This window comes from Chelonia mydas, chromosome 3, assembly GCF_015237465.2.
Source record: "Chelonia mydas isolate rCheMyd1 chromosome 3, rCheMyd1.pri.v2, whole genome shotgun sequence".
Lineage (NCBI taxonomy): Eukaryota > Metazoa > Chordata > Testudines > Cheloniidae > Chelonia > Chelonia mydas.
The window spans coordinates 185,278,753-185,294,658 of record NC_057851.1 but is presented as its reverse complement, the minus strand read 5'-3'; positions in this window follow the sequence as shown (position 1 = coordinate 185,294,658).

The window sequence follows — 15,906 nt, the reverse complement described above, 5'->3', positions numbered from 1 at the left end:
GGCAGCAGGAGCACAGACTGCCGCTACAGCCCCCGTGTAACCAACCGCCCTCCTCCCCAAGTTCCATAGCCTTCTCACCCTGACGCCCAAGAATGCGGTGGGGGGCCTCCGGCTACCCAGCCACTCCACCCCGGAGGATTGCCCAAGCAACAGAAGGCTGGCATTCAATAAGTTTTAAACTTTTAAAGTGCTGTGTGGCCTTGTCCTTCCCTCCTCCACCACCCCTCCTGGTGCTTCTCTCCTTCACCACCCCTCCTGGGCTACCTTGGCAGTTATCCCCCTATTTGTGTGATGAATGAATAAAGAACGCATGAATGTGAAGCAACAATGTCTTTATTGCCTGTGCAAGCGGTGATCAAAGGAAGGGGGGAGGGTGGTTAGCTTACAGGGAAGTAAAGGGAACCAAGGTATGGGGAGTTTCATCAAGGAGAAACAAACAGAACTGTCACACGATAGCCAGGCCAGTCATGCAATTGGTTTTCAAAGCTTCTCTGATGCGCACTGCGCCCTCCTGTGCTCTTCTAACCACCCTGGTGTCTGGCTGTGCGAAACCAGCAGCCAGGCAATTTGCCTGAACCTCCCACCCCGCCATAAACGTCTCCCCCTTACTCTCACAGATATTGTGGAGCGCACAGCAAGCAATAATAACAATGGGAATATTGGTTTTTTGAGGTCTACGGAATCGTAGGGAATAGATAGGATAGGATAAAGCAGCTCTGATGAATAGATAGGATAGGATAAAGCAGCAGCGCCCCTCCCTGAGTCCCAGGAGCTGCTGCTGTCTCATGGGGAGCAGGCCGAGTTACTGGTGCTGGGACAGAGACCCTTCACCTTCTGCCCTGGGGAGGCTGGAAGGTCCTCAGTGACTGGGCAGGGCGATGCCTCCTCCTGGGAATCAGGGCTGGGCTCCTGGGACCTGTGCTTCCCACACAACAAACCCCAGAGCCACCCAGCCCGGCTCCCCTCCTGGGTTGGGTCCTGTCTGCCCAGCCACATCCTGGGACAGCTCCATTTTGGCCTGTCTGGTCCCTCCCATCCCTGTCCCTGCGCTGGGAGCGGGTTTCACCTCTTCCATTAGGTCATAATCTGATCTGAGTAAACGTGATAGGACACCTCTTATTATGCCCTGCTCCGAGTGACACTCTTCAAAGGATCCCCATCCTCTCCCCACCATGAGGTAGGTTAGAGCGGATTTTTATCCCTACTTGAAAGAGGGAGAAGCTAAGGCTGAGAAAGGAGAATTGAGTTGTTTTAGGTCACACAGCCAGTCAGTGGCAGAGTTGGGAATAGGACCCAAGAGCCCCGACTTTCAAACTAACCTTCGGACCTTGAATTTCATACATTGAATGACCTGAATAAAGTGCTGTCAAATGACCAACCACAGTTCATAGTAATTATTCAGAAAGTATTTTAGAAGAACTGGAATGTTAGAGAGAATCATGAACTGCTCAGAGACAATTAATGCAGAGAAGCAGCAAAATTTGTCGACCATATGACTGGTTATGACTTATTTCCTTGGTCTTAAAAGAAACCAACAAGACTTGAGTCTCCTCCCTGTCAATAACCCCCTGCTCAGCCAATCAGGGTAGAAGGGTGGGAGGCTGCGGGTTCACACCAGAGAGCCCAAAGGATGGCCCCTGTCACCAGTGGGGATAACTGTCCGAGCACTATTTCAGTCCCACATTTTTGGGGGACATCCCACAATGGGAACTGCAGAGCACCCCCGCAGGACACACACACACACGCATACAGACACCCCTCTCCTGGTGGTGGGAGGGGAATAGGGGAAAGGACAAAAAAAGTAAGAGATGAAGAGAAAGGAAGGAGGGATGGAGGGAAAGTTAAACCACCCAAAGGACAAAACCAAATGTCCCCAGTGATTCTAAGGGACAGAATCCTAGGTGTTTGGCTGAAAATCTTAAACTAGTGTTTTCCATACCTAGATTTCAGCTGGCACCAGATGGATCAGATGGAACAGGCTCCAAACCTCTCAGAGGCTCTTACCTTCTCAACAGGGACGTCTGTTTTCTAGTAAAATCAGTAAAAGGAAAGGAGAAAACTTCAAAGAGGTTCCTCCTCGTGCTCACGTACGTGAACCCTAATACTCTCTCAGTCCTCAAAGAGAGACCTCGAGAAGGAGACTTGATGAAGCAAAGCCACAGGGATCTCTGACGTTTCCCTGGCCCTGCACCCCTGTCCTGCCTGGCTGATGTCAGCATCTCTCTGTGAGGTCACCACCTCCCCATCACCTTTGACCAATAGGCTGAGCTCCTGCAAAAGGCCTTTGTGATCTCACCGCCACACCCACCCCTCCTCTGCAGAGCTAATGTCCTGCTGCTGGCCAGACACTTTGGAGGTTTGAGCTACTAGTACCCTGTGGATCATCCCACTCAATGAGGGTTCATTCTAGGAAGGAAGCCGGCTAGACAGTAAAACATCAGAGGCTGCTCCCAATGCTACACTCAGGTTTCAGAAATTAGGAGACTGTATGGCCAGAAGAGGCCATTACAGCATCTCATCTGACCCCCTGCATATCACAGGCCTCCTGTAGACCACAATAGCTCCTTTCGGGGCAAACACATTCCAGAAAGGCATCTAGTCTTCATTAAATGACATCAAGAGATGGAGAATCCACCACTTTCCTTGGTAGCTAGTTCCTGTGGTGAATCATCCTCGCTGTTGAATATTTGTTCCTTCTTTGAAATATGAATTTCTCTCTTTTCACCTTCCAGCCATTGGGTCTTGTGATGCCGTGCTCTGCTTGATTAACGAGCCCCTTCATACCCAATATTTTCTCTCCATTAAGGCTCTTCAACACTTCAATGAAGTCACCTTTCAATCTTCTTTCAATAAGCTAAACAGGTTGAGCTCTTTCAATAAGCTAAACACGAGAAGGCATTTTTCTCCAGCCCGCAGAACATTTGGTGGCTCTTTGCTGCCCCAGCTCCAATATCTCCACATCTTTTTCAAATGAGAACACCAAAACCGGATGCCGTATTCCAATCTCAGTCTCACTGATGCTCTGTCACCTCCCTATCCTACTCACCGCTCTGCTCCTACGTCTAATGATGGCTTTAGCCCTGTTCACCATAGCATCACACTGGGAACTCATGTTGACGGGCTTCTCCACTATGGCCCCGAAAACCCTTTCAGAGTCACTGCTTTCCTGGATATACTTCCCCATTCTGGAGGTGTGACCGGCATGCCCTGTTGCTAGCTATAGGACCTTCCATTTGGCTCTGGTCAAATTTCTTTGCTTTGAATGGGTCCAGTTTGCCAAATGAGCCAGATCCCTCTGTTTCACTGCCCTCTCCTCATCAGTAATTACCACGCTGCCAGTATTTTGTCACCCACCAGTCTTCTCAGCAGGGATTGTATGTTTGCTCCCAAATCACTGATAAAAATTATTTGAAAAATTAGTCCTTGAGAGCTTCTTCAGAGCCTTAGTACCCAGGACCTGCGCCCCACAGCACAGTGAGAAAAGGACCCCTGCCCCTCCCATGCCTCTGTCCTCCCTCCAACGGCTGGGCGCTGTGTCTCACTCACCACAGTCCTCTCCAGCACAGCCGCCTTGCAGCAGTGCGACTCCAAGGTGTCCTGTGCTCTCTTCTGTGTAGCGAAACACACGGGGTGGATGGCATCCAGGAACATGAGCTGCTGGGCCTCGTCCTGCACCCACCAGGAGTGGGGTTAGGGGAGAGAGAGCCAGTGAGCCAGGGACCTCCCTGCCCCACCCACACCAGCTGCAGGACTCAGGCCTGAATGGGGGATAGTGGGGACTCGGCCATTGTCCAAATCACCCACAACTCCTACACAATCAGGGTCAGGAACTGGGACAGTGCATGTTGGTGGAGGAGACCCTGGCTGGTCTGTGACAAACACCCCTACTTTGGGGGTCCCAGATCATTGTGGAGAAAAGTCCCTGTTTGAGCTGGTGGATCATCAGAGACAAGACCCTCTGCAGGGAGTCAGGGTGCTGGGAAGGGGCAGGACAATCTCAGTCCCAGCACAGCTGGGGAAGGTTTCTACCTTTTCTCGGCCTTGGAACTGCTCTCGGATGTTCTTGAGAGCAGCCTCCTCATGGCCATGTCCATGGCTTCCTCCTCCTCGTCCTCTGAGTCCCTGGAGGTCCCTGCACCAGGGAGAGAAGGGGACAGGGTGACTCCTGCTGCCACGCGGGGAAAGGACAGGGGCATGGTGGGGCAATGTGCCCCCTTCCCTCCTGCGGGACCCAGGGCAGATCAGGACCCACACTTCCCCGTCTCAGTGATGCCTTCAGCCCCCAACTCCTTCAGGAGCCCATAGCAAAGAGACCCTCCCTCCTCCACAGTGTCCTGGACTCCCTGCGTGGTGTCTCACCCTCCCCCACCTGGAGTATCAAGGACCTAAGTGGCAGCATCTAGTATCAGTGGGGTTCATGTGGCTCAAGCCAGACACCTGGGCTGGGGACCCGTCCCCACAGCACTGGTCGAGTGCCTGGGTCCAGGGTGTTCACAGCCCCCTCCTCACCCCTCCCTGAGCCCAGCCTGGTTCCTCACCTGGAACAAAGCAGCAGCGCACCTCGGCCTGGCTGCTGCCTCAGTCCCCAGCGCTGCTGCTGTCCCATGGGGAGCAGGCCGAGCTGCTGGTGCTTCTACAGGGTTCCTCCACCTCCTGCCTTTGGGAGGCTGGAAGGTCCTCAGTGACTGGGAGGGCGATGCCTCCTGCTGGGAATCAGGGCTGGGATTCTGGGGCCCGTGCTTCCCACACAACAAGCCCCAGAGCCACCCTGCCCGGCTCCCCTCCTCGGCTGAATCCTGTGTGCCCAGCCACATCCTGGGACAGCTCCATTTCGGCCTGCCTGGTGCCCCTCCCACCACAGCACCTGCGTCCGGAGCAGGTTTCCTCCGCCAGAAGGCTGGGCGCTTCCACCTCCTTCTCTGGCGGGAACCCCTTCCCCGCCAGAGGGGACAAAGAGACTGCTCTGCTCCTGGGGAAGATGGCAGCTCCTTTCCTCAGGCTCTGTGGCCACCTGCAGAGCCTTTTTCCTCAACATCCTCAGGAGCCTGGCCATCCTGGAAACGAGCGAGGAGCAGCCGGGAGTCTGGGCCCAAGGAAGCCTCTCACTAACCGCCCTGTCTGGTCCCTCCCATCCCTGTCCCTGCCAGAGCATCTCCTCCTCCCACACAGGGGTGCAGGGAGTGCAATCTACACACACTGCCAGGAGTTCACTGCATCATCTGCTCCCAACGTTTCCTCTCGTCATCCCTGGTGCAGCAATACCCGGGGAGTCTCGTCCTTTTCCAGCACTGGGGTCAGTCACAAAGACCACCTGTCACTTTGGACGAGCAGCTCCCTCCTCCATCCCAGGTCACACTCCCCCTCCAGTCTAGAGAAGGAACAGAATCCAGGAGTCCAGATTTCTCCTGGGAAACCATTCCCCACGTCAAAGTCCCTAGGCATAGCAAGCCCAGGGTCTCCTTGTTTCCCATTGATTTCCATGCTCACCAGCTCACAGGGTCTAGCCCAGTTCAGAGACTCTCAGCCTAGGGAACAGTCTCCCACAAGGGAAGGGCTGGGAGCCCCATTGCTGGGACCTTTCGAAATACACTGGAGAGGGATCTGGAGAAGCCGCTCCCCTGACTGAGAGCGAAGGACTCCTGGGATCGGTTTGCAAATCCGATCTCCTTTCGGAGAGATTCTCTCCCGCTCTTTCTGCTTCTCCCCAGACAGACGGGGGATGGCACAGAGGAACCCTAATGCCACTCACTTGCTCTAGGTGATGAAGCGATGTATGGTTGATGTTCAGGGTGGCCAGCTGTTGCTCTCCCACCTCCTCATTCTCCAAGCCCAAGGCAGGCTGGAAACTGGTGACCTGCAGAATTACCCTGCTGAGCCGGCAGGCAGGGTGGTGACACTGGGTGATCGACTGGCTGTGAAAAAATAGTCTGTCTTATTGCCAAGAGACGGAGTAACTCAGCCAGAAGCAGGGGGTGCAGAACACTGCCCTAGTGCAGGGGAGACGGCACCTCCGAGCTCCTGACATCCCAGCACTTTACACACCTTCCTGGAGCCTGCTGCTCTTATCAATTTCAAAATAATAAAATACAAATAAAATAGAATATTTCAGCTCTTCGATTAGGTCATAATCTGATCTGAGTAAACGTGATAGGACACCTCATACTATGCACTGCTCCGAGTGATACTCTCCAGTGGATCCCCATCCTCCCCGCACCGTGAGGTAGGTAAGAGCGGATTGTTATCCCTACTTGAAAGAGGGAGAAGCTAAGGCTGAGAAAGGAGAATTGAATTGTCTTAGGTCACACAGTCAGTCAGTGGCAGAGTTGGGAATAGGATCCAAGAGCCCCAACTTTCAGACTAACCATCGCATCTTGAATTTCATACATTGAATGACTTGAATAAAGTGTTCTCAAATGAACAACCACAGTTCAAAGTAATTATTCAGAAAGTATTGTAGAAGAACTGGAATGTTAGAGAGAATCATGAACCGCTCAGAGACAATTAATGCAGAGAAGCAGTAAAATTTGTCAACCATATGACTTGGTTAGGTCTTATTTCCTTGGTCTTAAAAGAGACCAACAAGGACCTGAGTCAACTCCCTGTCAATACCCCCTGCTCAGCCAATCAGGGTAGAGGGGCAGGAGGCTGCAGAGAGCCCAAAGCATGGCTCGAGCACTATTTCAGTCCCACATTTTTGGGTGGACATCCCACAATGGGAGCTGCAGAGCACCCTCCTACACACACACACACACACACACACACACACACACACACACACACACCCCTCTCCTGGTGGTGAGATGGGGAACCGGGGAAAGGACAAAAGAAGCAAGAGATGAAGAGAAAGGAGGGAGGGATGGAGGAAAAGGTAAAACCACCCAAAGGACAAACCCTAATCTCTCCAGTGATTCTAAGGGACAAAATCCTAGGTGGGGAAAAAAATTCTGCCACCTTAAACTAGTGTTTTCCATGCCTAGATTTCAGCTGGCACCAGATGGATCAGATGGAACAGGTTCCAAACCTCTCGGAGGCTCTTACCTTCTCAACAGGAACATCTGTTTTCTCGTAAAATCAGTAAAAGGAAAGGAGGAAACTCCAAGGGGGTTCCTCCTTGCGCTCACGAACGTGAACCCTAATACTCTCTCAGTTCTCAAAGAGAGACCTTGAGTAGGAAAGTTGCTGAAGCAGAGCTACTGGGATCTCTTGACGTTTCCCTGGCCCTGCGCCCCTGTCCTGTCTGGCTGATGTCAGCATCTCTCTGTGAGGTCACCACCTCCCCATCACCTTTGACCAATAGGCTGAGCTCCTGCAAAAGGCCTTTGTGATCTCACTGCCACAAACACCCCTCCCCTGCACAGCTAATGTCCTGCTGCTGGCCAGACTCAATGAGGGTTCATTCTGGGAAGCAAGCCAGCTAGACACAGGGGTGCAGGGAGTGCAATCTACACACACTGCCAGGAGTTCATTGCATCATCTGCTCCCAACGTTCCCCTTCGTCATCCCTGGTGCAGCAATACCCTCAAGGGGAGTCTTCTCCTTTTCCAGCACTGGGGTCAGTCACAAAGACCATCGGTCACTTTGGACAAGCAGCTGCCTCCTGCCATCCCAGGCCACACTCCCAACCCAGGCTAGAGAAGGAACAGAATCCAGGAGTCCAGACTTCTCCTGGGAAACCATTCCCCACATCAAGGTCCACCTCAGCCAATCGGTGTAGAGGCTGAAGGGTGGGAGGCTGCGGGTTCTCACCAGAGAGCCCAAAGGATGGCCCCGGTCACCGGTGGGGATCACTTCCGAGCACTATTTCAGCCCCACATTTTTGGGTGGACATCCCACAATGGGAGCTGCAGAGCACCCCTCAGGGGACACACACACATACACACCCCTATCCTGGTGGTGGGATGGGGAACCGGGGAAAGGACAAAAGAAGTAAGAGATGAAGAGAAAGGAGGGAGGGATGGAGGAAAAGGTAAAACCACCCAAAGGACAAACCCTAATGTCCCCAGTGATTCTAAGGGAGAAAATCCTAGGTGAGGAATAAAATTCTGCCACCTTATACTAGTGTTTTCCATGCCTAGAATTCACCTGGCACCAGATGGATCAGATGGAACAGGTTCCAAACCTCTCAAAGGCTCTTACCGTCTCAACAGGGACGTCTGTTTTCTCTTAAAATCTGTAAAAAGGAAAGGAGAAAACTCCAAAGAGGTTCCTCCTCGTGCTCAGGTACGTGAACCCTAATACTCTCTCAGTCCTCAAAGAGAGACCTCGAGAAGGAGACTTGCTGAAGCAAAGGCACAGTGATCTCTTGACGTTCCCCTGGCCCTGCGCCCCTGTCCTGCCTGACTGATTTCAGCATCTCTCTGTGAGGTCACCACCTCCCCATCACCTTTGACCAATAGGCTGAGCTCCTGCAAAAGGCCTTTGAGATCTCACTACCACACCCAGCCTTCCCCTGCAGAGCTGATGTGCTGCCGCTGGCCAGACACTTTGGAGGTTTGAGCTACTAGTACCCTGTGGATCATCCCACTCAATGAGGGTTCATTCAAGGAAGCAACCCGGCTAGACAGTAAAACATCAGAGGCTGCTCCCAATGCTACACTCAGTTTTTCAGAAATTAGGAGACTGTATGGCCAGATGAGGCCATTAGAGCATTTCATCTGACCCCCTGCATATCACAGGTCTCCTGTAGTCCACAATAGCTCCTTTCGGGGCAAACACATTCCAGAAAGGCATCTCGTCTTCATTAAATGACATCAAGAGATGGAGAATCCACCACTTTCCTTGGTAGCTAGTTTCCATGGTGAATCATCCTCGCTGTTGAATATTTGTTCCTTATTTGATATATGAATTTCTCTCTTTTCACCTTCCAGCCATTGGGTCTTGTGATGCCGTGCTATGCTAGATTAACGAGCCCCTTCATACCCAATATTTTCTCTCCATTAAGGCACTTCAACACTTCAATCGCTCACGAGAAGGCATTTTTCTCCAGCCCTCAGAACATTTGGTGGCTCTTTGCTGCCCCAGCTCCAATCTCTCAACATCTTTTTCAAATGAGGACACCAAAACCGGATGCTGTATTCCAATCTCAGTCTCACTGATTCTGTGTCACCTCCCTATCCTGCTCACGGCTCTGCTCCTACGTCTCATGATGGCTTTAGTCCTGTTCACCACAGCATCACACTGGGAGCTCATGTTTACGGGCTTCTCCACTATGGCCCCGAATTCCCTTTCAGAGTCACTGCTTTCCTGGACACACTTCCCCATTCTGGAGGTGTGACCGGCATGCCCTGTTCCTAGCTAGAGGACCTTGTATTTGGCTCTGGTCAAATTTCTTTGCTTTGCATGGGTCCAGTTTGCCAAATGAGCCAGATCCCTCTGTTTCACTGCCCTCTCCTCATCAGTAATTACCACACTGCCAGTATTTTGTCACCCATCAGTATTATCAGCAGGGATTGTATGTTAGCTCCTAAATCACTGATAAAAATTATTTGAAAAAATTTGTCCTTGAGAGCTTCTTCAGAGGCTTAGTACCCAGGACCTGTGCCCCACAAGACAGTGAGAAACGGACCCCTGCCCCTCCCCTGTCTCTGTCCTCCCTCCAGCGGCTGGGCGCTGTGTCTCCTCACCATTATCCTCTCCACCACAGCCGCCTTGCAGCAATGCGGCTCCAATGTGTCCTGCCCTCTCTGCTGTGCAGCGAGACACGCGGGGTGGATGGCATGCAGGAACATGAGTTGCTGCCTGCACCCACCAGGAGTGCGGTTAGGGGAGAGAGAGCCAGTGAGCCATGGACCTCCCTGCCCCACCCACACCAGCTGCAGGTCTCAGGCCTGAATGGGGGACAGTGGGGACCCGGCCATTGTCCAAATCACCCACAGCTCCTACACAAACAGGGTCAAAAACTGGGACAGTGCATGTTGGGGGAGGAGACTCTGGCTGGTCTGTGACAAACACCCCTATTTTGGGGGTCCCAGATCATAGTGGAGAAAAGTTGATGTTAGAGCTGGTGGATCATCAGAGACAGGACCCTCTGCAGGGGGTCAGGGTGCTGGGAAGAGGCAGGACAATCTCAGTCCCAGCAAAGCTGGGGAAGGTTTCTACCTTTTCTCGGCCTTGGAACTGCTCTCGGATGTTCTTGAGAGCAGCCTCCTCATGGCCATGTCCACGGCTACCTCCTCCTCATCCTCTGAGTCCCTGGCAGTCCCTGCACCTGGGAGAGAAGGGGACAGGGTGACTCCTACTGCCACGTGGGGGAAGGACAGGGGCATGGTGGGGCAATGTGCCCCCTTCCCACCTGCGGGACCCAGGGCAGATCAGGACCCACACTTCCCCCTCTCAGTGATGCCTTCAGCCCCCAACTCCTTCAGAAGCCCATAGCAAAGAGACCCTCCCTCCCCCACAGTGTCCTGGACTCCCTGTGTGGTGTCTCAGCCGCCCCCACCTGGAGCATCTAGGACCAAAGTGGCAGCATCTAGTATCAGTGGGGTTCATGTGGCTCAAGCCAGACACCTGGGCTGGGGACCCGTCCCCACAGCACTGGCCGTGTGCGTGGGCCCCGGGTCTTCACAGCCCCCTCCTCACCCCTCCCTGAGCCCAGCCTGGTTCCTCACCTGGAACAAAGCAGCGGCGCACCTCGGCCTCGCTGCTTCCTGATTCCCAGGTGCTGCTGCTGTCCCACGGGGAGAGGGCTGAGTTGCTGGTGCTGGGACAGGGTTCCTCCACCTTCTGCCCTGGGGAGGCTGGAACGTCCTCAGTGACTGGGCAGGGCAATGCCTCCTGCTGGGAATCAGGGCTGGGCTCCTGGGGCCCGTGCTTCCCACACAACAAGCCCCACAGCCATCCTGCCCGGCTCCCCTCCTTGTCTGAGTCTTGCCTACCCAAGCGCATCCTGGGACAGCTCCATTTCCGCCTGGCCTCTGCCCCTCCCATCTCGGCGCTTGTGCCGGGAGCGGGTTTCCTCTGCCAGAAGGCTGGGCGCTTCCACCTCCTGGCTCGGCCGGGAGGTCCTTCCCCACCAGAGGGGACAAAGGGACTGCTCTACTCCTGCGGAAGATGGCAGCTGCTTCCCTCAGGCTCTGGGGCCACCTGCAGAGCCTTCTTCCTCAACATCCTCAGGAGCCTGGCCATCCTGGAACCGAGCGGGGAGCAGGCGTGAGTCTGGGCTCAAGGCAGCCTCTCACTAACCAGCCTTTTTGTCCCTCCCCATCCCTCTCCCTGCCAGAGCAGCTCCTCCTCCCCACACAGGGGTGCAGGGAGTGCAATCTACACACACTGCCAGGAGTTCATTCTATCATTTGCTCCCAACGTTCCCCTTCGTCATCCCTGGAGAAGCAAAACCCTCAAGGGGAGTCTTCTTCTTTTCCAGCACTGGGGTCAGTCACAAAGACCACCTGTCACTTTGGACAAGCAGCTCCCTCCTGCTGTCCCAGGCCACACTCCCCCTCCAGGCTAGAGAAGGAACAGAATCCAGGAGTCCAGACTTCTCCTGGGAAACCATTCCCCACGTCAAAGTCCCTAGGCATAGCAAGCCCAGGGTGTGACGAACTGGGACTGTTCTTAATGTTTCCTCTGAATATTAAGGGGGTGCCTCCGTTTCTCCTATGCAGTTCTTAAGTATCTAGGTGGTGGGAGAAGGGTGTAAGATTGTTGCAGAGCCCTAGAGGGCAGCTGTGTGCAGGGGTCTGGACACAGAGAATGGCCGACATCCTCTTTCCTGGCAACTGATGGCCTGGCCCTTCCCCCCTGCAAGGTCAGAGCTAAAGGGTTGGAGAACAAAGGAATCAGGTGACCTCCTGACCTGGGAAAGGGACAAAGCCCAGAGGAGGAGGGGCTGGAGAGAGTTTCAGTTTGGGGCTGGCTGGGGACATGGAGTGAAGGGCAGATGGGGTTGTCTGGCTCACTGACCCCCAAAATGGACCCAGCTGAGGGGTCCTGTTCTCTGCACCTACAAGCTCTGGTTTAGACCATGTTCCTCTCATCTAATAAACCTTCTGCTTTACTGGCTGGCTGGGAGTCACGTCTGACTGTGAAGTTGGGGTGCAGGACCCTCTGGCTTCCACAGGACTCCGCTTGGGCGGACTCGCTGTGGGAAGCACACGGAGGGGCAGAGGAGGCTGAATGCTCCAAGATCAGACCCAAGAAGGTGGAAGCTGTGTGAGCTACGTGTCCTGAAGACAGTCTGCTCACAGAAAGGAGACTTCCCCAGAGTCCTGACTGGCTTCGTAGGGAGCAGTTCCAGAGCATCGTCCAGGGACTCTGTGACACAGGGTCCCCTCGTTTCCCATTGATTTCCATGCCCAGCAGTTCACAGGGTCTGGCCCAGTTCAGAGACTCTCAGGCTTGGGAACAGTCTCCCACAAGGGAAGGGCTGGGAGCCCCATTGCTGGGACTTTTGCAAACACACTGGAGATGGCTCTGGAGAGACTCCTGGGGTCAGTTTGCAAACCCAATCTCCTCTGGGAGAAGCCCCTCCCTGGACTGAGAGCGAGGGGCTCCTGGGGTCGGTTTGCAAATCCGATCTCCTTTCGGAGAGATTCTCTCCCCTCTTTCTGCCTCTCCGCAGATAGACGGGGACGCCACAGAGGAACCCTAATGCCACTCACTTGCTCTAGGTGATGGAGCGATGAAGGGCGGATGTTCAGGGTCGCCAGCTGTCGCTCGCCCTCCTCCTCATTCTCCAAGCTCAACGCAGGCTGGAATGGGTGGTGACCTGAGGAGTTACCCTGCCCAGCCAGCAGGTAGGGTGATGACACTGGGTGATCGACTGGCTGTGAAAACAAGAGTCTGTCTTATTGCCAAGGGACGGACTAACTCAGCCAGCAGCCAGGGGTGCAGAACACTGCCCTAGTGCCGGGGGGGACAGCGCCTCCGAGCTCCTGACATCCCAGCACTTTACACACCTTCCTGGAGCCTGCTGCTCTTAACAATTTCAAAATAATAAAATACAAATAAAATAGAATATTTCAGCTCTTCTATTATCTCATAATCTGATTTGAGGAAACGTGATAGGACACCTCTTATTATGGGCTGCTACGAGTGACACTCTCCAATGGATCCCCATCCTCTCCCCACCGTGAGGTAGGTAAGAGCGGATTGTTATCCCTACTTGAAAGAGGGAGATGCTAAGGCTGAGAAAGGAGAATTGACTTGTCTTAGGTCACACAGCCAGTCAGTGGCAGAGTTGGGAATAGGACCCAAGAACCCCGACTTTCAAACTAACCTTCGGACCTTGAATTTCATACGTTCAATGACCTGAATAAAGTGTTCTCAAATGACCAACCACAGTTCATATTAATTATTCAGAAAGTATTTTAGAAGAGCTGGAATGTTAGGGAGAATCATGAACTGCTCAGAGACAATTCATGCAGAAAAGCAGCAAAATTTGTCAACCATATGACTGGTTATAACTTATTTACTAGGTCTGAAAAGAGACCAACAAGGACCTGAGCCTCCTCCCTGTCAATAACGCCCTGCTCAGCCAATCAGGGGAGAGGGGTGGGAGGCTTCGGGTTCTCACCAGAGAGCCCAAAGGATGGCCCCGGTCACCGGTGGGGATCACTGTCCGAGCACTATTTCAGCCCCACATTTTTGGGTGGACATCCCACAATGGGAGCTGCAGAGCACACCCCCCCCCCACACCCCTCTCTTGGTGGTGGGCGGGGAACTGGGGAAAGGACAAAAGAAGTAAGAGATGAAGAGAAAGGAGGGAGGGATGGAGGAAAAGGTAAAACCCAAAGGACAAATCCTAATGTCCCCAGTGATTCTAAGGGACAAAATCCTAGGTGGGGAATAAAATTCTGCCACCTTAAACTAGTGTTTTCCATGCCTAGATTTCAGCTGGCACCAGATGGATCAGATGGAACAGGTTCCAGACCTCTCAGAGGCTCTTACCTTCTCAACAGGGACGTCTGTTTTCTCGTAAAATCAGTAAAAGGAAAGGTGAAAACTCCAAAGAGGTTCCTCCTCGTGCTCACGTACGTCATCTTTAATACTCTCTCAGTCCTCAAAGAAAGACCTCGAGAAGGAGACTTGCTGAAGCAGACCCACAGGGATCTCTTGACGTTCCCCTGGCCCTGCGCAAGACCCTATGTAGATCCTGCAAAGCAAGTGAGAGCCATGGGTCAGAGTTGGGAAACTGGGGCTACACCTGCCACAGGATGGGAAGAGGGGTCTCTGGGATGACCTGATGAGACCCCCAAAACACATATCCTGGCTTCTCTCCTTCACATCCCACTACAGGCAATTAGCCAGGATCCATGGCAGGATGACAGCAGGCTCTTCAATCCATGACTTAAGCATGATCTACCTGGACTTGGGTGGTGTCCTTCTCCATGCCCAAGGTGAAGATGGCATGCAGGGCAGCTCGAAGGAGGTGGGTCTCTAGCTGGCTCCAGGGCAGCTGTCATGGTGCTGGCAAGAGAGAGGAGCTGGTGTTAGACTGGGCAGTGCGGAGGTGACACTGGCACCAACCCGGACGTGAAACTGCAGGGAAATAGCCACATGTTGACGAGAATGGAAACTGAAGACACCGAGCCAGGGAATGACAAGGCCAAGGTTTCGCAGACAGACAGTGACAGGTAGGAATAGAGCCTGTTCCCTGGACCCTGCTGCCCCCTCCTCTATCTGATCCTGGGAGTGAGCCTCTCCCCAAAGCCATTGCAAAGTTACTGGAGGGAAAAGAACGGCCCAGCCAGGAGAGTGTGAACCTTCCCAGCACCTCTGCCACAGGAGTCACCCTTGGGAGGTGACCGGGGAGTGGGAGGGGCAGTGACTCCCAGCCGTGGGCTTCAGCAGCACCGGGATTAGAGGAACCGGGCGGGAGGGTCTCGGTACCTGAGGTTGCCCAGAGCAATCAGGGAGTTAGCGAGGATGGCGCTGGGTGGAGAGATATCGGGCAGCTCCTCAATGAGCTCCTGTGAGACCCAGAGGAGAGAAAGGAGCGTGAGATTTGGGGCTGACTGACGCTTCTCAGTGAGGAGATGACACAGCCAGCACCCCACACAGCCCGCAGGATCCCCCCACCTGCCACCCGCTCCTCCGATTCCTATGCAGTAATGACCAATCTCAGAATTTCTCCCATCTCCTCACCCCAATCTTAAGCCCCAGCAATCCCTGCCCTCAGCTGCCCCTCCAGCACCAGCCATCGCCCATCCATTAGGCCGGGGAGACCCCTGCCCATCCCATATCTCTTTCCTCCCTCCAGCAGCTGGGCGCTGTGTCTCGCTCACCACAATAATCTCTAAAACAGCTGCCTGGCAGCAGTGCGGCTCCAATGTGTCCTGCTCTCTCTGCTGTGCAGCAAGACACGCAGGGTGGATGGCATGCTGGAACATGAGCTGCCGGGCCTCCTCCTGCACCCACCAGAAGTGGGGTTAGGGGAGAGAGAGCCAGTGAGCCAGGGACCTCCCTGCCCCACCCACACCAGCTGCAGGACTCAGGCCTGAACGGGGGGTGGTCCAAATCACCCACAACTCCTACACAAACGGTCAGGAACTGGGACAGTGCCTGTTGGGGGAGGAGACCCTGGCTAGTGTGTGACAAACACCCCCATCCTGGGGGTCCCAGATGATGGTGGAGAAAAGACCCTCTTACGGCTGGTGGATCATCAAAGACAAGACCCTCTGCAGGGGGTCAGGGGGCTGGAAAGGGGAAGGACAATCGCAGTCCCAGCACAGCTGGGGAAGCTTTCTACCTTTTCTCGGCCTTGGAGCTGCTCTCGGATGTTCTTGAGAGCGGCCTCCTCATTCCCATGTCCACGGCCATCTTCTCCTCGGCCTTCTGCATTCCTGCTCCTCATCCTCTGAGTCCCTGGCGGTCCCTGCACCAGGGAGACAAGGGGACAGGGTGACTCCTGCTGCCACGTGGGGAAAGGACAGGGACATGGTGGGGCAATGTGTCCCATTCCCACCT